Below are 22,690 nucleotides of genomic sequence, written 5' to 3' on the forward strand. Positions count from 1 at the left end.
CCAGCACAGCTACTGCCTCTGCTATTTGATTTCAAGTATGTCTGGACATGGAAGTTAATTTAAGAAAAGTAAACAAATAGCGAAATTCACAGTTGACCTTGAAAAAACCCATGTGAGGAGATCACAGCAGGGGAGCAGCTAAATAGTGAGTTTTTTTGTAAATCTACAATAGTGAGTAGGATGGGTTCTTTTTTGACTTTTTTTTATTGAGATCTGTCTGTTCTAGCAGTCTTAGTAGTTGTTTGATGACCTTTCACTAAGGGATTTTATGAATGCTTTCTTGATTTCCACAATCGATAACCTTCACAATGGATGTAAGGGGGTTCTAAGTTCATAGTGTGACTCTTAGCTTAAAGAGACAGTTTTAAAATTAGGAAAATGAACTTCTTAGAAGTGTTTTTAATGAAATGATCCATTTGTGATGTAAAAGGTTTAATTGACCTTTCACGAATAGGAGGCTTCCATAAAAACAATGTAGTGAGGAATGTTCTAGATATTTAGAACTTTATTTTATTTCATTTTCCACATAATTTGTGGGGTCTGCCCATGTTGGATATTATATGAGTTGGCAACGAGAGTATAAGTATTTATGAAGGTCAGGAATTGAAATGGAGGGTCAAAGTGCGTCAGTTAGCTTAATTGGCTGGTCTCAAATGCAGAGTGCTGCCATCAATGTGGGTTCAATTCCCACACCAGTTGATGTTATCAAGAAGGTCCTGCCTTCTTAACTTCTCCGCTCACCTGAGGCATAGTGCCCCTCAGGTTTAAACAACCACAGTTGTCTCTTTCTAATGAGGGAGTGGAATTATTGTGATCTTACAGTAAGTGGTTAAGGGAGTGATAACTGTCATTGGAGAATTTTGTCTTATAAGCTCATTTACCATCGGAGATGTAAAAGGTAAGATTATTCAAAATAATCATTTATATCCATTTATCTTCAGAAGATTTCCTTACCATGTTGCTACTGGAAAAAAATATTTTAGGATCTTTTGGTGAGTGGTAACATGCCTACAATGTTACAATATAATTGACAAAGCCATGGAGAACTGAGGTTCAGGCCTCAGCCACTCCTGTTGCTGTCTACTTCCTGCTCACTACAGGGAGTAAACGTTGGATCTGACAGGACACAATGTTCCAGATGACTTTTTTTGATTCAGAAATTTCCCTACTTGAGCTCACTAACTTATGAGCAGAAATTTGGCCATAGAGTGCAAAAGCAAAAATGAAATGACATATTTGTATAAATCATTGGCTAAGATACAGTTAGACGGTCATGTCTGTACTTGGCAAGGTGAGCGGGATAGTGAAAGCACGGTGGGCGGCACGGTGGCACAGTGGTTAGCACTGTTGCCTCACAGCGCCAGAGACCCGGGTTCACTTCCCGCCTCAGGCGACTGACTGTGTGGAGTTTGCACGTTCTCCCCGTGTCTGCGTGGATTTCCTCCGGGTGCTCCGGTTTCCTCCCACAGTCCAAAGATGTGCAGGGTCAGGTGAATTGGCCGTACTAAATTGCCCGTAGTGTTAGGTAAGGGGTAAATGTAGGGGTATGGGTGGGTTCGCTTCGGCGGGTCGGTGTGGACTTGTTGGGCCGAAGGGCCTGTTTCCACACTGTAATGTAATCTAATCTAATGTAATCTAATGTAATCAAAGAAAGAATTCACCACAATTTCATTTGGGATGAGAGGTTCTCGGTGTGAAAATGGGTTAGAGAAATCACTATGCTTTACAATAGAACTCATTTTAAGAGGAGAGATTTACCAGAGGTTATTGAAATCTGAAAGAGTTTGGTGAAGTAAACAATGAATATTGCCACTAGATGAATGGCTGTTTACCATGGAGTATAACATTAATATCATCACTGAAGGAGTGGAATGATGGATTAATGAGGACACTTCCCCAGACCAAAATGAATAGTAGAAGCAGAATCTACTTAACGTATAAACATTTGAAAAGAAAAGCAAGTTTTTGGGGAAAAAACAGGAGAAAGCAATTAAGTGGCAATCTTTCCCAAACCTAGCAACTGAATATCAAACATTTGACTTGGCTATTCTTGATTCTTAACAGCAGAAATCATTTGTCCAGTAAATGAGGATGATTATGAGGTTTTGAAGACTTCAAGGCTGATGAATAGTGTATAAGTGGAAGAATGGAAGAAGGTAGGCGAAAAATGAAATATCTGTCAAATTGATTACACTGTCTATATGGAATTTTCCTGCTATGTGGTCCTGAATTTCTATCGCAAAACTTCTGACAAACATTGATTTTGCTCTTCTTTTCATATACATTTGCTGTGGAACTTGTGAATCATGGCTGGAGAAAATAAGTTATTCTGCCTTTGCACTTTCCAACTGAATTTAAATGCAAATTATGTCTTGCAAAAGCGCTAACAGTGTATCTCTGTTATTCACTGACACCACATGGGAATCAATCATCGTGTTCTTTTGTGGTCATGCAATGCAACAGCAGGGAATATCACAAATGCAAAGGAAAATCCTTACTGTGGTCTTGGTCAGGCAAATACATTCCATCTGATTTTGTTACGATTTCTGCCATTTCCTGGATCTGAGAGCTTTATTTTGTTTTGAACAAGTGATTGAGAGGTCACGTTTATTTATCAAACAAAAACCTGGTGAGCCTTGGAACAAGTCTAGGCAACCCATAGACTATCTGCCTAAAAGTACTGATTAATCTTATTATCCCAGCATTATAACTTAAAATACATGAGAAATAACTACTCCTTGCTTAACCTTTATTGCTATCCATTCTCCCTCCCCCACTGCTATGTGCAACCACAGCAATCCAATAAGTACATTAATGTTTTCTTGGAAGCTGCTCAGGTTGCATAGCATCTCATGAGGTCAGTGTAGCTCATACTTTTTCATACAAAATGCTAAGAGGTTCCATTTTGCATGCAGAGTATATCGGGACCTGGGTCAAATTACTTTCCAATGACATATTACGAACTTGCCCCAATGCTTTTGATTAACATAAGATTAACACATTTACTACTTCTTCATGGAATGGAATAGTTTTGAACACTGTCAGCCATGGTATACCATTTATTTGACCATAAAGAAATATAAAGGTCATGCACATTGTTCCTCTTGTAAATTTAATAATTATATTATTAAACGCTGATTTTAAAACAGAATGTATTTAAGAATTTAGAATTTCATTATCTGGATCAGATTAATTTGTTATTTTGAAGACAGTTTTCTGGTTAGGAAATTACATATTTCTTAATAGAGTGGACATCAGAGAAGCAATGATAGTGCATCAATTGGACACAAAAGGAAAAACAAGAAGAAAATTAGTGGCTTTCTTTTCACAAGACTGGTAATGGAAATCTAAACCTCAATATCAAGTTTCAGCATCATTTTGTTTTGATTATGGCAGAACCATTGCCTCAAGCCTTTGGAAATGGTCCAAAGGCACTAATTAACAATGTAAAAGCAGCCTACCGTGGGTAGTAGGGATCTGAATTCAAAGCACAAAATGCTGGAAATACTCAGTAGGCTTGCGCAGTCTATGGACATATAAACAGCGTTAACAGACTGAAGTTTTCAGATGACCTGAAGATCATCGTCAGGACCAGAGGCAGGAGGTGATCCTGCCTTGACATGTGATAGAACCCTTAGGCCAGTATTCACCAACAATGAGTTATTTACTAGGGCTGCCATAAAGAAGATTGATATGGGCAGAGCGGTGGACGTGATCTATATGTACTTCAGTAAGGCGTTCGCCAAGGTTCCCCATGGGAGACTGGTTAGCAAGGTTAGATCTCATGGAATACAGGGAGAACTAGCCATTTGGATACAGAACTGGCTCAAAGGTAGAAGACAGAGGGTGATGGTGGAGGGTTGTTTTTCAGACAAGAATTCTGTGACCAGTGGAGTGCCACAAGGATCGGTGCTGGGTCCACTACTTTTTGTCATTTACATAAATTATTTGAATGCGAGCATAAGAGGTACAGTTAGAAAGTTTGCAGATGACACCAAAATTGGAGGTGTAGTGGACAGCAAAGAGGGTTACCTCAGATTACAACAGGATTGTGACCAGATGGGCCAATGGGCGGGGAACTGGCAGATGGAGTTTAATTCAGATAAATGCAAGATGCTGCATTTTGGGAAAGCAAATTTTAGCAGGACTTATACACCTATTGGTAAGGTCCTCGGGAGTGTTGCTGAACAAAGAGACCTTGAAATGCAGGTTCATAGCGCCTTGAAAGTGGAGTCACAGGTACATAGGATAGTGAAGAAGATGTTTGGTATGCTTTCCTTTATTGGTCAGAGTATTGAGAACAGGAGTTGGGAGGTTATGTTGCGGCTGTACAGGGCATCGGTGAGGCCATTTTTGGAATATTGCATGAAATTCTGATGTTGTGAAACTTGAAAGATTTTGGAAAAGATTTACAAGGATGTTGCCAGGGTTGGAAGATTTGAGCTATAGGGAGAGGTTGAATAGGCTGGGGCTGTTTGCTCTGGAGCATCAGAGGCTGAGGGGTGACCTTATAGAGGTTTATAAAATCATGAGGGGCATAGATAGGATAAATAGACAAAGTCTTTTCTCTGGCGTGCGAGAGTCCAGAACTAGATGGCTTGGTTTAGGGTGAGAAGGGAAAGATACAAAAGCGACCTAAGGAGCAACATGTGGATTCCTCTGTAGCCTCAGACCAAAGTCATCAGTCTTGTCCTTGGCCACAACCCAGTTAAACTGCCTCCTGCTCCCACTGTCTTACTTTCCCTCTATATTAGTATAGGTATGTGAATCCCCATTGAGAACAGGCAAACCCTTCTGTTTTATTCTCTTCCCTTTAACACATGATCATGTAGAATACAATAATCAGTCACTTTAATCCATTCACAAGTTATCACAGGACATCAACATTCATCGTGTTTAGTAAATTCATAATTGCCTACCTTAAACTATGTAATGACAGTCGACCATGTGACTGGTAAACATTTTATTTAATGCCAAAAAAAATCCTGTCCTTGTGTGTAGGGCAGAGATTCGTGGAGAAATGTCACAACAAGTTGCACACGGCTACTTTTGGGCACATTGAGAATCTCTTGCCGGCTGAATGATAATAAAGCATCTACTGTTGGACTGAAACTTGTGTCATCCGGATTTGTGGAACAAAATATACATGTGGTACAATTGAAACATTTAAGAGGCATTTGGATGGGTATATGAACAGGAAGGATTTGGAGGGATATGGGCCAGGTGCTGGCAGGTGGTACTAGATTGGGTTGGGATATCTGATCGGCATGGACAGGTTGGACCGAAGGGTCTGTTTCCATGCTGTACATCTCTATGACTCTATAACATTTGGTGCCGCGACTCGGACCTCAATATAGGAACATCTCACTGGGCTGAGTAAGTGACACGAAAGTCTGAATTGAACAGAACAGAGTGGTAAGGGCGCCCCAAGGTATTTTACCCCAGACTGCTCCTTGTGTTCAGCCAGACAATCTGTCCCTCATCCAGTGGAACCGGTACCGCGAAGAGGTCGAACGAACTGCCTTTACCCAGCTTGTAGGGTAGTTGTCAGATTACTCTGAGTTGCTGCAGGGTGACATTGGCTATTGTTCCTGTCAGAAAAAGGTCGGGACTGGTGACCCCGGTCAGGGAAGTGTTCATCACTACCTGACGGATTTGGTTTAGGGTGCTGCCTCTTTCAGATATGGCCAGTGGAAATTAATACATAATAAGGAAAGAGGGCAGGCTCGATAAATTTCTCACCCTGCAGTATTGATCTGGCCTGTGGAAATTGTTTACAGCAGAGCAAGGAGTCATAAGATAAAATTGGACAGTCCCTCTATGTAGTTGGGAAGGTAGATAATCTGTGAGAAAATACCTGATCAGGAAAATGGTTTGGTCATTTTGGTAAATTGTTATATACAAATTAAAGGATATCCAGTTTGAATTTTTGAGTGATTGTGATGGTATGTATTGTAAAAGCTTTCATTTGAATGGTGAATTGATTCCAAAATTATGGCTTAGCACTTCTAATTGCAATCGCATTAAAACAATTGACCAAGGTGCCAGTGTTTAGTCCTGTCTGTGTGGGTTTGTGTTGTTGTTTGTTCTTTGTTTCTTGTTTGTTTGATTACAGATTTCTGGGCTGAACTCTAAAATGCCAGAGAAACGCTGCCCCAGGGACAAGTATGTCTTGTCTCATTGAGAAGGGTGGCCAAGCGTCGGCCTGCCGTCTCACAGAGGACACTGAAGTGCCCTATTGCAAGAGTAAGGTGGGGGGAGAGGAAATATAGAAGGTGGATGCAGAGACCCTTTGTCTGGTAGGATTCATGTGATCCAATGTCTGGATGCATTTGGGAAGGTGCCTGGGGCCATCAGTCCCCTAAAATTAAAGAGATCGCAGTCAGTGTCCCCGAAGGGGGCTCTTTCGGGAGGCCCTTCCACCACTCCGTCGCCTTATTCCCCTCAGTACCCCTAAAGTTACCGTCAGTGCTGAGCAATCTGACCCTCGGCTGGACAAGGTCACTGCTTTGGTCACTCCCGACCACGCAGGGGGAGGCTGTTACAATTCTTAATACTGGGCTACAAGTTACTCTTAGGAAAAAGTGAGGACTGCAGATGCTGGAGATCAGAGCTGAAAATGTGTTGCTGGAAAAGCGCAGCAGATCAGGCAGCATCCAGGGAACAGGAGAATCGACGTTTCGGGCATGAGCCCTTCTTCAGGAAACAAGTTACTCATGTCCGTACTCAGCAGGGTCCTAGTGTCCGGACAGAAATTGTTGGTGATTTGTGAAGCTTATCTGCTCATTTCTTGACAAAAAAATCTAAACCTAGCATTGAGGAAAATCTCCTCAGACTTTAACATTTGTTTATTAAGTGGAGGAATTACAGTGAACTTTGTATAGTTTAATCAAAATATTGTAAAACAGAGTGTAAAGGTGGATTTGGATATTCTAACAATATTGTTTTCAGAAAATGATACTGATTGAATTGAATCTTTGTTTCAGACTCATTTTCCTCCACTTAATTTTAAGCTGCTGCATACCTTTGTCAGTATGGAGTGCCAGTTATAGCTTTATTCTGTGTCAATTTCCCTTCCTCACTGAGAACTGAAGTGTCAGTTCAACATTATCTTGCAAATAAAATCATGTAACAAAGGTTAAGATACTGTTGTAAATATCTGTGTCTTTGGGTTAGTTATTATTTGTGCATATGAGACATCTTGACAAGACTTTTATTAATGCTGTTGCAGTCATTTCACAACCTAGGACATTATAAATGAGCAATGACTGATCAGAACTGCTTGAAAAAAAATAAATTGGAGATGTAAATTGACAGACTAGAACTAGGTAATCATAATGGAGTTCAGAGTTGGAAACTGTGAACATTTTACATTATAGCACTGGATTTTGATTAAATTAATTTCCAACTCATATTGCAGACTCTTAACAAAACTCCTACTCGATAGGAAAAAAACCTTGTGATTTGGTCAGCTGAGAGGGATATGCATGTAATTGAACAATCCTGCTACAATTTCATATATACAACACTAAGCAGATTTGAATCATTTCTGTGACTTTGAAATCTGTTTGTTCATTCTTATTATTCCACAGTACGATGCCTAGTCACTTGTTCAGTTTCCAGCTCTCATTAAATATGCTTATTACTCAATATTTTAAACAAGTTGTACTATCCTGAACTGCATTATCACACTTAGTTAATTAATTAGTTGGCAAGGCTTTATAACTTTCCACATTGTCACATGTGTCATTGCCTCATGGTTGCTTTAAAGTATGGCTGCATTGATTAATGTTCAATTGGTGACAGAGGTTATGGCAATATGAGGATACATGTAGGTAGCATAGCAAGTGAGGAACCATTAAGGGAAAATGAGACTTTGTGTTCCTCATGCAAAGCACAGGCACTGAAACAAGAGGTTGAAGAACCTTCTTTGTGATAGCCACTTTTATTTTTACTCGATAAGCTTGCCTCGGAGTAGGACAAATCTAATAGATGGGATTCTTTACACTACTATTTCTGGACAGTATGGAGGCGATACTTCTCTTAGATGTTGAAATTGGATGAATTAATGATATGTTTAAAAAAGGAACAGGAGAAAAAATATAAAGAAGCTAAAGCTGAATAAGATAAACAAGAGGGGCTAAAGTAACAAACCTAAGCACTTCTTGGGATCCCAAGCTCAGGTCTGGCATACCACCCCAGTTTGAGGAGGGAGGGAATGATATCGAGGTAGAGGGGGAATAGGAATGTTACCTTAGTGCACTGGCGCCTCCTGTTAAGCCACCTATGATTCCATCCCCTCTGCTGTACCCAAGTCCCTATATAGCTGTTTGGGTTAAGATGCGCTCTAAGAAACCAAAGGTAACCCTGTTACCTTTACACTGGAGTTCACCATCTCCATGTCACTGCTCCCCCACCAAAACTATGCTTCCCATAAGACAACTACTGAACCCCAAGGCAGATGAGGAAGATGAATTATCGGGGTCTATGTCTCCTGGAACCCAAAGAAATTATCATGATAATAAATCAGGCTCCGGATTGCTAAAGATAAACTGTCCAATTCGCTCAAAACGTCCAGCACACAATTCAAATGGACAATGCAACACCCCAGGATCTGTTTGCCCTCTGTTGTGTGATCTTGTCACCAGAAGAAGTACTAAGCGGCAGGAACAAATGGGTGAGGGTGACGGAAAGAGACCAGTCCATACTTATGATGATTTAAGCGACAGATTCAAAGAGGACACCTTGAGTGTCGCAGATATGGTAAAGACATATAACATGGATTGGTCTGAGAACACCAGGACCCAGATGAGGAAGGCCCTTATTTATTACTGGGATGGCCAGACCGCTCCCAAGATGTGCTCTAAAGGTCATACAAAAACTGAGTTTGTTCAGTTGCCCCACGATCACAATTCACCTTTAGCCAGTACTGAAGGTGGGTGGCATGATTGCTCGTAGTGCCAGGGACCCAGGTTTGATTCCAGCCTCGGGCGACTGTGGGGAGTTTGCACATTCTCCCCGTGTCTGCGTGGGTTTCCGCCGGGTGCTCCAGTTTCCTCCCACAGTCCAAAGATGTGCAGGTCAGGTGAATTGGCCATTTTAAAAACAAAATTACCCATAGTGTTAGGTACATTAGTCAGAGGGAAATTGGTCTGGCTGGGTTACTCTTCAGAGGGTCAGTATGGACTTGTTGGGCTGAAGGGCCTGTTTCCACACTTTAGGGAATCTAATCATTATCTCAGTACTGAGGAATTTCACAGAATACCACAGACCTGCCTCTTGAACATGTGGACTTCACTTTCTATGTTGATGGCAACTCCTTTATTTCACGCACAGGTCAGAAATGCTCTGAATACGGGATTGCTACGGATTCTGAAGTGGTTGAATGTCCAGGCTTTGAAACTCCATTGTCAGCACAGAAGGCTGAATTGTTTGCCCTCCCTTGGACTTGCATCCTGGTGGGAGGGAGTTCGGCTAATATGAATATGGACTCTTGCTATGCTTTCAGCATTGCCCACGACCACGGCGCCTTATGAGATCACTTGGGATCTTTAATCTCAATGGGGCAACCCATTAGTAATGCTGTTTTTGTGCATAATATTTTGCAGGCCTCACAGTCACCGTTCAGCCTAGCGGTGATCAAATGTTCAGCTCACACTGGTGCCGCTGACAGAATCTCCAAGGGCAATGCATAAGCAGATGCCATCGCCAAGCAGGCAGCCTTACACCCCACTTTCCTGGTTCTGTTAGGCTCACAGCAACACCTTGCTACAAAATGTATGAGGACGGGTATGCCAGACCTTGGTGAGATACGTCACTTACAGGGGGACGTTCCCTGCAGAGGAACACAGACTGTGGGTCACAGATGAGGTGCATCCTTGATGTTCATATCAAGCTGTGGGACAGGTCTGTGTCCCTTCTTTGCTTTTACCAATCTTGGTGGATTATGTACATAACTGTACACACCTAGGCAAGGAGGGAATGGTCAGCACTTTGCTACCCTGATTCCCAAAACAATGGCTAAGAAACGAGCCAAAGCATGCTTGATCCACAAAAAGACAAATGCTGGAAAGGGATGCCTTGTAGTTCAGGGACTACTCCCTTGCCTGGTGGGCCTTTCAATTATCTACAACTAGATTTCATAGAATTACTCAGGGTACAATGTTATAAATATTGTTTGGTAAAAGTAGATGTCTTCAGCAGATGGATTGAGGCCATCCCGACAAGGGACAGCACGGCTGCAACAGTGGTAAAAGTATTGTTGAGGGAAGTAATTCCCCACTATGGACTCCCAGAGACAATAAGCTCAGACAATGGGCCATACTTTGTGGCTAAAATTAACCAGGGGATCTGCAGGGAATTAGCAACAAAACGACAATTTTACTGCACTCACCACCCAAAAGCAGCTGGAGTGATGGAATGAGCAAATGGTTCCATAAAAAATAAGCTAGTAAAGCTAAAATAGGAAATAGGCCTAAGTTGGTTGAAGGTCCTACCCTTGGCCCTGTTCCACATGAGGGTTACCCCTTCAAGCAAAACTGGTCGGTCTCCTGCTGAGGCTTATGGGAAGCCCACGAGGACCCCATGGGGACCTGGGACAATCCAAGTCCCCCTCCCCGAGAGGCTAGACATGAACACCCTGGGGGAAGAGGTGAGGGCACACCTGCAGGGGCTAGCCAAAACTCTCCAAAGTTTGCATTCACAGGTACACCAGGCTTACAGAGAGAGCGATGATCTGCCTGAAGGGGACTACCCCACTGCCGAACCAGGGAACTTCATCCTGATAAAGGGCTGGGAATGAAAGAAGCTGGAACCAAGATGGAAAGGACTGTTCCAGGTGCTGCTGACAACCCCCACGGCTGTGAAAGTACAAGGGCACCCCCGGTGGATACACAGAACCGACTGCAAAAGAATCAGCATGGAAGCAGACACCAATTAAGGACAAGGATATTTTCCATACTTGTGACCTCAGTGACTTTAGGAGAGGGGGCCTTGGGAATAGATGGGATCCCAAATTGACAGCCTGCAGTACCATACATTTTTGCAGCTAGCCTATCAGACAGCCCACATAACAGGGAGAGACACCCACTGCTGGGTATGTGCCCACATATGACCCCACTCAGTAGGAGGAATCCCTTTGTGGCCCGTACCTTTTCACTGGCACAAATTGGCTGAATGGCTATTGCGTCGAAGCCTTTCTGATGACCTTGCTAAGACCAATTACGCACGAGAGTGGCAGTCGGCAGGGTATAACCTGACCTCATTCAGGGACTGGCATCGCCCTAATTACAACCAATCGCAAAGGCCTCCCTCCCTTGTCATTCTCAACAACACCATCAACGACACCATTTGTTTCAGGCGGGAGGGGAAGCCCTCCAAAGGCACTTATGTGGAAACGAGTGAATGCACCTCTACCATTCCCTGCGTCGAACCTATTTGGAAGTTAACACAATATGGGTACTTTACATTTGATTGGCCCACTGTTCCCAACAGAACCTCAGGCCACCTCTGGAATAATCCTGCTCCCAGGCCTTTTTTTGGGGGGGAGCAGTGGTTTGGGTGGGGGGGGTGGGGGGGGGGGTGGGATTCTGTTTCCACCTTGACAGCTTACAATGGCAGATACTTTATTTGTGGCTTGAAAGCCCACACCTGGCTTCCCTCCGATTGGGAGGGGTCATGTTACATGTGGTACGCTGTACCCGGCATTCGCATTTTGGGCAACTTGCCCTCACCCCTAAGACACAGAAGGTCCCTTGCCAGGATGCTCACATGGGCAGGAATGTTCTCTCCCCCAACAGGAATCTATTTACATGCCCAAGAACTTAGTCAGCTCAGGACTGTATGGGAAAGGGTTGCCAATGATACGGCTAGTGACTTAACTGAAATTAGCAGAACTACTTGCAGTTAGAACTGTGGCCCTTCAGAATTGTTTGGCCCTGGATATCCTGCTAGCCAAGGAGGATGGTACCTGTGCTATTGCTGGGGCAGACTGCTACACTTACATCCCTGACGAGTCCACTAACATCACCAACCTCTCTAAACACATCACATGGGAAATCCAGACTCACCAAACTATTGACAAGGGGTTTAGCGATGGCATGGAGGGGTGGCCACTAGGGGGCATTCTTAGAGGACTGGGGGCCCTGCTGGTACATATCGGAATGACAATACTAATCATAATCGCTTGCATTCTAGTACTCTAGTGCTTATGGCCACCATTGTCCGAATGTTTTCGCTATAGGCTCTGAGGGTACCTGGTTGATCATCGAATGATCAATAAGAGGAAATGAGGAAGTTAGAAATCCACAAAGAGATCAGTTCCATGTTTTACTTCACTTTCAAGGCATGCTGGGGACTCAAGAGTTTAGATTAGATTTAGATTAGATTACATTACAGTGTGGAAACAGGCCCTTCGGCCCAACAAGTCCACACCGACCCGCCGAAGCGCAACCCACCCATACCCCTACATTCACCCCTTACCTAACACTACGGGCAATTTAGCATGGCCAATTCACCTGACCTGCACATCTTTGGACTGTGGGAGGAAACCGGAGCACCCGGAGGAAACCCACGCAGACACGGGGAGAACGTGCAAACTCCACACAGTCAGTCGCCTGAGGCGGGAATTGAACCCAGATCTCTGGCGCTGTGAGGCAACAGTGCTAACCACTAAGAGTTAAACATTCCACTACTGAAGAGACTCACTGCAGTATCAATTGGAAGCCTGTCCTTTTACAATATAGACAAAACATCTCAGTAGGAGGGAAACTGACTGTATCCCAGAAAAGGAGTCCATTGGAGACACACATGTGGATTCTTCTGCAGCCTCAGACAGAGGTATCTGTCCTTTCCAGACAAGACTGATAGCCTTTGCCACACCCTGTTAAACTGCCTTCCGCTCCCATTGTCTTGCTTCCACTCCATATTGGCATAGGTATGTGAATCCCCCAAGTGAACCCCATCAACACATGATCATGAAGAATACTTATCCCTTTCACAAGTTATCACAGGACATCGACATTCACCGGGTTTTGTAAATTCATAATTACCTATCTTAAACTATGCATCTACTGTTGTACAGAAACTTGTGTCGTCCAGATTTGTGGAACAAAATATACATCAACACATGCCCCGCATGATTTTATTAACCTCTATATGGTCACCCCTCAGTCTCGGCCATAAAACATATGAACAAACAGCTAGGCCTAAAATTGTCACATGCTATATGCCCCAAATGGCCCCAAATAACAAGCTTGAAATGCATGTGCACTCCTGATCGGAAAGATGCTGGCTGCCTCATTGGAAAAAGACAAACACATAGCATCCTTCACTCATGTGTGTGTTAAGTCCTTTGCATATGTAACTAAGAAACCAATTGCCTTATATCGAATGCACTCAAGGAAATCAATTTTCGAGATGCCTGCTAACCAGGAACATAAGTTTCCTGGATTTGTTCCACTTGACATGAAATTAAAGGCCCTATTGATGCTATCAATCCTCATTGCATTACTGCCACTTCTAATGTGGCCATTATTGTCACTTACAAACTCCCGTTGGCCTGCAAATTCCACCTCTGAGCTGCAGAGGATGAGCTCCATCCCGATCTCTCAATGACATTTACTTAGTTTACTAGCTGATTTTTTCTTGTCTTTGTGCTGACTTAACAATGACAGTTGTCCAAGATGTCACCATGTTACCATAGTATTTACAGAGGGATGCGAACAGCTTGTGTAACTAGACGAGACCGTGACAGATGGAAGGAAATTCATTGAAGTACAAAATTAGCCATTTTAGTAGGAAAAGTGTAAAGCAAGAAGTTTTTTTCTATGGTACAAGACTGAGAAATGTTTTCATTCAGAGGGACCTATTACAGAATCATAGACTTGTTATAGGACGGAAGGAAACCATTCAGTTTATCATGTCTGTACTGGCTTTCCGAAAGAGTTTCTCACTTAGTATCATTCTCCTGTCTTCTCCTTCTAACCCTACACATTCGCCCTTTTCAAATAATCTTCTAATTCCCTTTTGAATGCTTCAATTGAACCTTGCTTCACCACACTTTTAGGAACACTTTGCCTAACCACCCACTGCTTGAATTTGCATTTTTCCTTATGTTTCATTTACTTCTTTGACAAATTATTTTGTATCTGTCTCCTCTTGTTCATGATCCCTTCATAATTGGGAATATTTTCTCCCATTCTAGACTCTCCAGACCTCTCATGATCTTGAATACTTCAATCAAAACTCCTTTCAGTCTTCTCTTGGAGTTTGGAAGAAAGGGAGGTGATCTTATTGAGAGGTGGAAGCGTCTGAGAGGCATGACTGCTGGAAATGTACAATCTAGGAGGCACAGGTCTCTCATTTCAGAGGGAGATTAGGAGGAATTTATTCTCTCAGAGGGTTGGTGGTCTTTGGAATTCTTTTCCAGAGAAAACAGTGAGTTTGGCTCATTGAATATATCAAGGCTGATTTCGAAAGATATTCGAATGGATCAGATTTAAAAGGAATGAAGGATTATGGTAGACAGACAGGAAAGTGGTATTGAGGCCACAATAAGGCCAAACATAATCTAATGAATAGTGAAACGTGGTCAAGAAACCAAATGACCTACTCCTTAACTCACAAGATTTTATGATTCTTTGTAATTGGCTCTGACACAGTGAAAACAGACGTTCTCCAGTTATTCTATAGAAATCTTAATAGCTAAACAAAAGAATGATTAAGATTTCCCTTACCCTTCTGTGCTGTGTCTCACGTCTTTCCCAGTAACTATCGGGCTAAACATTACATGAGTAATGTAACCGAGTATTGGGATTCAATGGGTGCTACTCCGTAGCTGGTGAGAGTGATTACAACAGCACACAAACATTGGGCTCCTTGTTCATCTCCATGATTGTGGTGAGCAGTCCAGCATGAAATGCATTGTTGAGAGTCCATGCACTCAACCAAGTTTAAATTAAATATAGCCTGCACATTATTTTAAAGCCAGTGTGCACCTCTTAAAGGGCTGTTCTGGCTAAGGCAAGGGCTAGATGTGTTGGTGAAGGAAGTTTGGAGCAGGAGGAATTCAAAGTGAAGGAGCTGCCTGCCAGAGAGAGGATTCTCAGGTTCTCAAATTCAACACTGGCAGCTAATGTACTGTCAGTGGAAATATCTTACTCCCTGTAAGGTATCTTTCAGTATCATCTAAGAGGCTGTCCAAGCATGCATTTGGAAGAAAAAGAGATCAGATAACTATAGAGGTCAATGCTCTGAGTCTGGTTTGTGGGTGAAACTATAATGTCAGAGAAAGTTCACTGACTACATAAGAGTGGTCAAGGTCAATCATTGTGTCTTTAACTGTCATTTCCCACGAGTCACATGACCAAGTAACAGTGCTAAATGAATAACTGATCAGGGTCTCCTCCTGTGGTCTCCAGCCTCACAGGTGCCAGTCTTCAACCAATTTGATTCATTTCAGAAACAGGGATACTTGATACTGCAAAATCGCTGACCACATTCAGGCAAAAAACTTTTAAGATTTGCTACATCCAAAGTCACGTTGTCCAATTGCAGCAACAACACAGGCATCTCTGCAACCATGTGAAAAAAAATTTCCAGATCAGTCCTGTATGAAAAAACCAGAACAAACCCAACCCGACAACTCACATCCTCATCAATTTACTCAGAAACATTTGTAAAGTAATGGAAGGTGTCATCAACAATAGTACCCAGCAGCACCAGCTCAGCAATAAACTGCTCACTGACACCCACTCAACACCTGCCCACATTACAGCCTTAATTCAGACTTGGACTAAAGAGCTGAATACATGAAGTCAGGTGACAGTGACTGCCCTCAAGATCAAGGCAACTTTTGACTGAGGAGTAGGGGAATCAATGTTTCAGGCATAAACCCTTTATCAGGAAAGTCATTAGGATGTCTAGGAGCCTCAGGAAACTGAGTCAACAGAAATATGGGGAAAATTCAGCATTGTTTGGAGCCATCCCAGCACAAAGGGAGATGGTTGTGGGAAATCAGTCATCTGATCTCCAGAACACTTTGCAGGAATTCCTCAGGGCAGTGTCCTCAGCCCAACCAGCTTTAGCTGCTTCTTCAATGGCTTTCCTGCCATCACAAGGTCAGAAGTGGGGATGTTCACCAATGATTGAACAGTGTGCAGCATTATTTTTGATTCAGTCCATGTCCAAATGCAGTAAGACCTGGACAATGTCCTGGCTGGGCAAGTGGCAACTAGTACTCACACCCCACATATGATAGGCAATGATTATCTCCAAAAGAGAGAATCTAACTATCATCTCTTGATATCCAACGGCATGACTATCACTGAATCTCTCGCTTTTAACATCCTAAACAAATACAATGGCTGCAGGAGCAGGTCAGATGCCAGGAATCTTAAAGCAAGTAATTCACTTCCTAACTCTCCAAAGTCTGTCCATCATCTACAAAGGCAAAAGCCAGGAATATATGGAATACTCCCCTTCACCTGGATGATGCAACTCTAACAACACTAAAGAAGATTGACACCATCCGGGACAATGCAATCCACTTGATTGGCACCACATTCACAAACATTCAGTCCCTGCACCACCAACACTTGGTTGCAGCACTGTACATTATTCACAATTGCACTGCAGAAATTCAGCAAAGATCTTAGGCAGCACCTTCCAAACACACAACCAGTTCTATCTAGAAGAACAAAAGCAGCAGGTACATGGGAACATCACCACTTGCAAGTTCGCCTCAAAGCCACACCCCATCCTGAGTTGGAAATATATCACTGTTCCTTCACTGTCACTGGGTCAACATCCTGGCAATCCCTCCCTAATGACATTGTGCATCTGCCTATAGCAAGTGGATGACAGTCATGCAAGAAGACAGCTCACTACCACTACCATTTTCTCAAAGTCCACAAGGGATGGAGAATAAATGCGAGCCAACAACATTCAAACCCCTGACTGAATAAAAAACCTTATGCACTGCTCATTGCACCACACCACCATCACTTGTCCATCAGCAGTTTCTAACAATCAGGAGTTGTGCCTTATTTCCATACTTTCACACATGGCACTGATGAAAGTACCAAATTCACAACTTACAACCTCTACACACTGGAAGCTAATCAGCGATGACATATATATCATTCAGATTCATATTTAATTACTCTCTCTGCTTTCTCACAGAGCAAAATGGCACATAATAGATGGGAGTAACAGAGAGGTTTTGAGTGACAGTCAAGATACATGCCCTTGCCTCTGTGGAGGAAATCTTCATTTTTTGCACAGTACTGAGGCAGCGAATGTTAATGAAGCCACACAGGAGTGTTCTGCTTTAAGGACTTTTTCAAATTCTCTTTTTACCTGGACTCCACAATCCGGTATTGATATTTTCTTATCAACCTGTTCAGAGAAGCCATCAGACCCCTCTGGTGCAGTAGGGACTTGAACCTGGGCTTCCTGGCTCAGAACTAGGGACACTATCATTGCACCACAAAAGCCCCATCACAATCAGTTAATAAGTACAAGTTGTCACAGATGTAACTTTGCATCACATGTTTTTTCCTCTACTCCCTGTTTCCTCAAGTCAATGCTCCCTTTATGCTTTCAGAAGCCCAAGCTCAGTGAGATGAGAGGAAGAGCAAATGTCTGGTGATAAAGCACATCACTTGATTTGGCACTCATGACAACCAGCTCAGATATTGACTAAATTAGCCATGGATACAAGTACAATAGCATATAAATTATTAAAGATATATAAGAGACTAGCTTAAATCAATTAAGTTGCTAAGTTTGTGCTGTAGTTATTAGTGATTGATTGATGATACAGTGTGCAGGATAAAATAACTCAAGGTCACTGTGAGTATTGAGAAATCCAGTTTATAATCAAATTAAACAGTTTGTTGTTTTCAAAAGCGTAGTCCAATAGAAATAAATAGGGGACTTTCATACGAATATTAATAAAATATGCTCAATCTGGACTCACAACTCACTTCAATCACTACTGAGAGCCTTTTGCCTTTTTTGAGCATTAAATGCTAACAATGCTTCACAAATCTCTCTACATTGCCACATTCTAGAATAATCTGAAAGTTGCTGTCTTATTTAACTCAATCTCTTCTGCCATCACAACGACCTTGGAAAAGCAAATGCAGTTTTTAAAAAAAAAAATTATAATGTCAATTAATGTAGTATGACAGGAAGAACAAACTGGCAGTTTTAGTACACCTTCCACATACTCAGGACCTTTCTGAGCATGTGATATTGAATGAAACAGTTTTGCAATGCCATTGTTAGTTTGTGGTGGGAAAATTTGACAGCAGGTTTGTGCATGGTAAGATCCATGACAACCATTGAGTGGCACAGTGGCACAGTGGTTAGCACTGCTGCCTCACAGCACCAGAGACTTGGGTTCAATTCCCACCTCAGGCACCTGTCTGTGTGGAGTTCTCACATACTCCCAGTGTCTGGGTGCTCTGGTTTCCTCCCACAGTCCAAAGTTCTGCAGGTTAGGTGAATTTGCCACTCTAAATCGCCTGTCGTGTTAGGTGTAGGGGAATGGGTGGGTTGCTCTTTGGAGGGTCAGTGTGGACTTGTTGGGCCGAAGGGCCTGTTTCCACACTGTAAGTAATCTAATCATAACTACTTAGTGCTGTTTTACTAAAGAGGCAGCCAGGAAACTGGGAGAAATGGGGTGACAGTCTAACAATACAGGATAAACCATTCAAGACTGAGATCAGAAGAAATGTCTTCACCCAGAGGGTGGTGAGTCTGTGGAATGCTCTGCCACAGAAAGCAGTTGAGTCCAAATCAAAATGTTTTCAAGAAGATATAAGAAAGAGTTCTTAAGCCTAAAGTGATCAAAGCGTGTCAGGAGAGAACTGGAGCAGAGTACTAGGTTGGATGATGAGCCATGATCGTGTTGAATGGCAGAGTGGTCATGTGGAGCCGGGTGTGCTTTTACTGTTTGGGAAGTGTGGCTGAACTATTGGATCCAGGCTGGATATGTGTTCACCTAATTATTACAGTTTCTTTTTTTATTTGCATTTGATCTTTATTTTTGAAACATAATTCACTCTTAAATGGTATACTTGCAGCCAATGCTAGACTTATAAGCAAAGTGCTGTAAGGTTAAAAACCATTCCAAAGCATGGAGTAATGTAACTCCAACCTCCATACCATTAGAAAATACTTCATACTAAGTTTAGGTTTTAAACTACATTGCACTTATTCTGAGAGAAAGCATGTGAAAAGTTAAATGTTTTGTTCCGTACTAATGTCTATTATCTTTGTTTAGATATGGCATTTTGTTAATGATTGGGTTTTAATACCTGCTTGTTGGGGTTTGAGGTTGTACATTTTTGTCGAAAGAACAGAGGCATAAACTATTTCTGAATGGGGAAAGGCTTCAAAAATCTGAAACACAATGGGGCTTTGGAGTCCTCATTCAGGATTCCTTAATGGTAAACATACAAGCAGACAAATGCAATGTCAGCATTCATTTCAAGAGGGTTAGAATACAATAGCAGGGATGTACTGCTGATGTTGTAGAAAGGTTGGTCAGACTGCAATTGGAATATTATGAGCAGCTTTGGGCTCTGTATCTAAGGAAGGATATGCTGGCATTGGATTCGGTCCTGAGGTAGTTTGCAGGAATGATCTCTGGGATGAAGGACTTGTCATATGAGGAGTAGTTGAGAACTCTATTCGATGGAGTTTAGAAGTGTGGGGAATGCTTACAGAATACTGAGAGGACTTGGAGAAGATGTTTTCACTAGTAGGAGAGACTAGGATCCAAGGGCAAACCTCAGAGTGCAGGGACAGCCCTTTAGAACTGAGATGAGAAATTTCTTTAGCCAGAAGGTTGTGAATCTGTGGGACTCATTGCCATAAAAGATAGTGGAGGTCTAGCCATTGAGTATATTTAAGATGGAGATAGATAGATTCTTGATTAGTAAGGACATGAAATGTCATGGGGAGAAAGTAGGAGAATGGGCGACACAGTGGCACAGTGGTTAGCACTGTTGCCTCACAGCGCCAGAGACCTGGGTTCAATTCCCACCTCAGGTGACTGACTGTGTGGAGTTTGCACATTCTCCCTGTGTCTGTGTGGGTTTTCTCTGGGTGCTCCGGTTTCCTCCCACAGTCCAAACATGTGCAGGTTAGGTGAATTGGCCATGCTAAACTTGTCTGTAGTGTTAGGTGAAGGGGTAAATGTAGAGGAATTGGTCTGGGTGGGTTGCGCTTCGGCGGGTCGATGTGGACTTGTTAGGCCGAAGGGCCTGTTTCCACACTGTAAGTAATCTAATGGGGTTGAGAAACATATCAGCCATGATCAAATGGTGGACCAGACTCCAGGGGCTGAATGGCCTAATTCTGCTGCATGGCCTACTCCTACTCCTATTGTCGGAGATTATAAATTTTTAACTTAGTCTGCTCACAGACAATTGATACCACTGTTTAGTTCAAAAGACAGCGCCTCTGACATTGTAATACTCTTTTGTGCTTGCTGAAATGCCAGCTTGGATCCATGCCCAAAATCTTGTCTGAAGCTTAAACCCTAGATAGAATGTTGCCACAATACCAAACACCTTGTTTCACCATTGTATATTTGTTCGCCTGGCTATTGGAGGCTCCATTTTGCCAGACCATTCCAACAAAGTCCAAAGCAGACCTGTTTATTACAGAAACAGATGCATTTTGCAATGCCAGTCATTTTCTTCCACATGGTTTCAAATCATGTTCCTGCAACATATTTTATCTTAGTTTAATGTGGAGAAGAATCCACATTTTCTCAGCACAAATTCTGCTAGTTGCTCAACAATTCCCTAAGTTACATTGAAGAATGTTTGGCTGATAGTGAAAGAGTCAATTTAGTCTCCACAATTGAAAATGTATCAGTTTGTCATTTTAAAATTTGCATACAATTTACAAATTCTGACATTTTATTAGAATCACAGTATATCTAACCAATTATAAAAAAGCCCTCATATTCCTTCCAAATTCTGACTTGTAGTTTACAAATGCTTGCATTGTAGAAATCTCAGAAAGGTCCTCTGCGTAACACCTTTGATAAAGTTATCTTTCATTTGCTATTTAAAATTATGCTGGGAAATGGAGATGACTGAAAAGGCAATAGGATCAGTATAGCAACTTGCATTTATATAGCACTTTGAACATAATAATTTTCCCCTCAATATTTCACAGGAAAAGAAGTCAGACAAAAATTACCATTGATCCAGAGAAGAAAGCCTTTGGACAGATGAATTGAAGATTAGCAAAGGGATATGTTTGAAGAGGTGTTAAAACAAAGAGTGGGTCTGGAAAGTTTAAAAAGGAAACTCCAATGGTTGGGCCTTAAATAATTGAAGGTGGAGAGTGGGAGTTTCCACTTCTGAAGTGGATGTGCAATGGCAAGAAAGGTGGGAAAATATTGGTAAAAATGTAAAGAAAAATCAGATTCTTAACACTAAGAAAATATTTTTCAATCTTCCCCTTAAGCTTTAGCTAATGACTTCAGAATCTCATTATTGAGTGGCGCCTACCTTATTTCTATGTATTCACATCTCATCAGTAGCCCAATATAACTTATTTATACATTTTCTCCTCTCCTTCCCTGAGAAACTAAATGGCACATGTTTCGTGGGTATCTAGTAGCTGCAGCTAGCCAAGTTCTCCTCCTGCCCATCACCCAGTTGTGCCTTCCCCATAATAAGTCAGCTTTTCCATACCCAGGATCAGCCTACTCTGTGGGATTTCTCCTGTCCAAAGTCAAATTGAATCTGGTACAAGTGAAGGAGATCTCCATGTATCTAGCAAAGAAATGACATCTAGCAGAGCAACAACATTGAAGTGTTCTCATCAGTAGTAAAAGCAGCAAGTTAAAAATGATTGAATTTGTTCACTTTTATAGAACATAGAACGTTACAGCACAGTACAAGCCCTTTGGCCCTCGATATTGGGTGGCCCTGTGGAACAAATCTGAAGCCCATCTAACTTACACTATTCCATTCTCGTCCAAATGCCATCCAATGACCTTTTAAATGCCCGTAAGGTTGGCGAGTCTACAACTGTTGCAGGCAGTGTGTTCCATGTCCCTACTACTCTCTGAGTAAAGAAACTACCTCTGACATCTATCCTATATCTATTACCCCTCAGTTTGAAGCTATGTCCCTCATGTTATCCATCACCATCCATGGATCAAGGCTCTCACTGTCCACCGATCTAACCCTCTAATTATCTTAGATGTTTCAATTAAGTCACCTCTCAACCTTCTTCACTCTAATGAAAACAGCCTCAAGTCCCTCAACCTTTCCTAGTAAGACCTTCCCTCCATACCAGGCAACATTCTAATAAATCTTACCATCTGCCCAGTAATCTACATTTCTGTTACTCCTTCCAAAGTGAATCACCTCACACTTTTCTGCATTAAACTCCATTTGCCACCTCTCAGCCCAACTCTGCAGCTTATCCATGTCCCTCTGTAACCTACAACATCCTTTGGCACTATCCACAACTGTACCAACCTTAATGTCATCTGCAAATTTACTAACCCATCCTTCTACACCCTCATCCAGGTCATTTATAAAAATTACAAACAACAGTGGACCCAAAACAGGACTTTGTGGTACACCACGAATAAATGAACTCCAGGATGAACATTTCCCATCAACCACCACCATCTGTCTTCTTTCAA

The sequence above is a fragment of the Chiloscyllium plagiosum genome, unplaced genomic scaffold, assembly GCF_037043375.1.
Source record: "Chiloscyllium plagiosum isolate Xiang-an unplaced genomic scaffold, Cpla_swu_hap1 HiC_scaffold_7, whole genome shotgun sequence".
NCBI classification, from domain to species: domain Eukaryota; kingdom Metazoa; phylum Chordata; class Chondrichthyes; order Orectolobiformes; family Hemiscylliidae; genus Chiloscyllium; species Chiloscyllium plagiosum.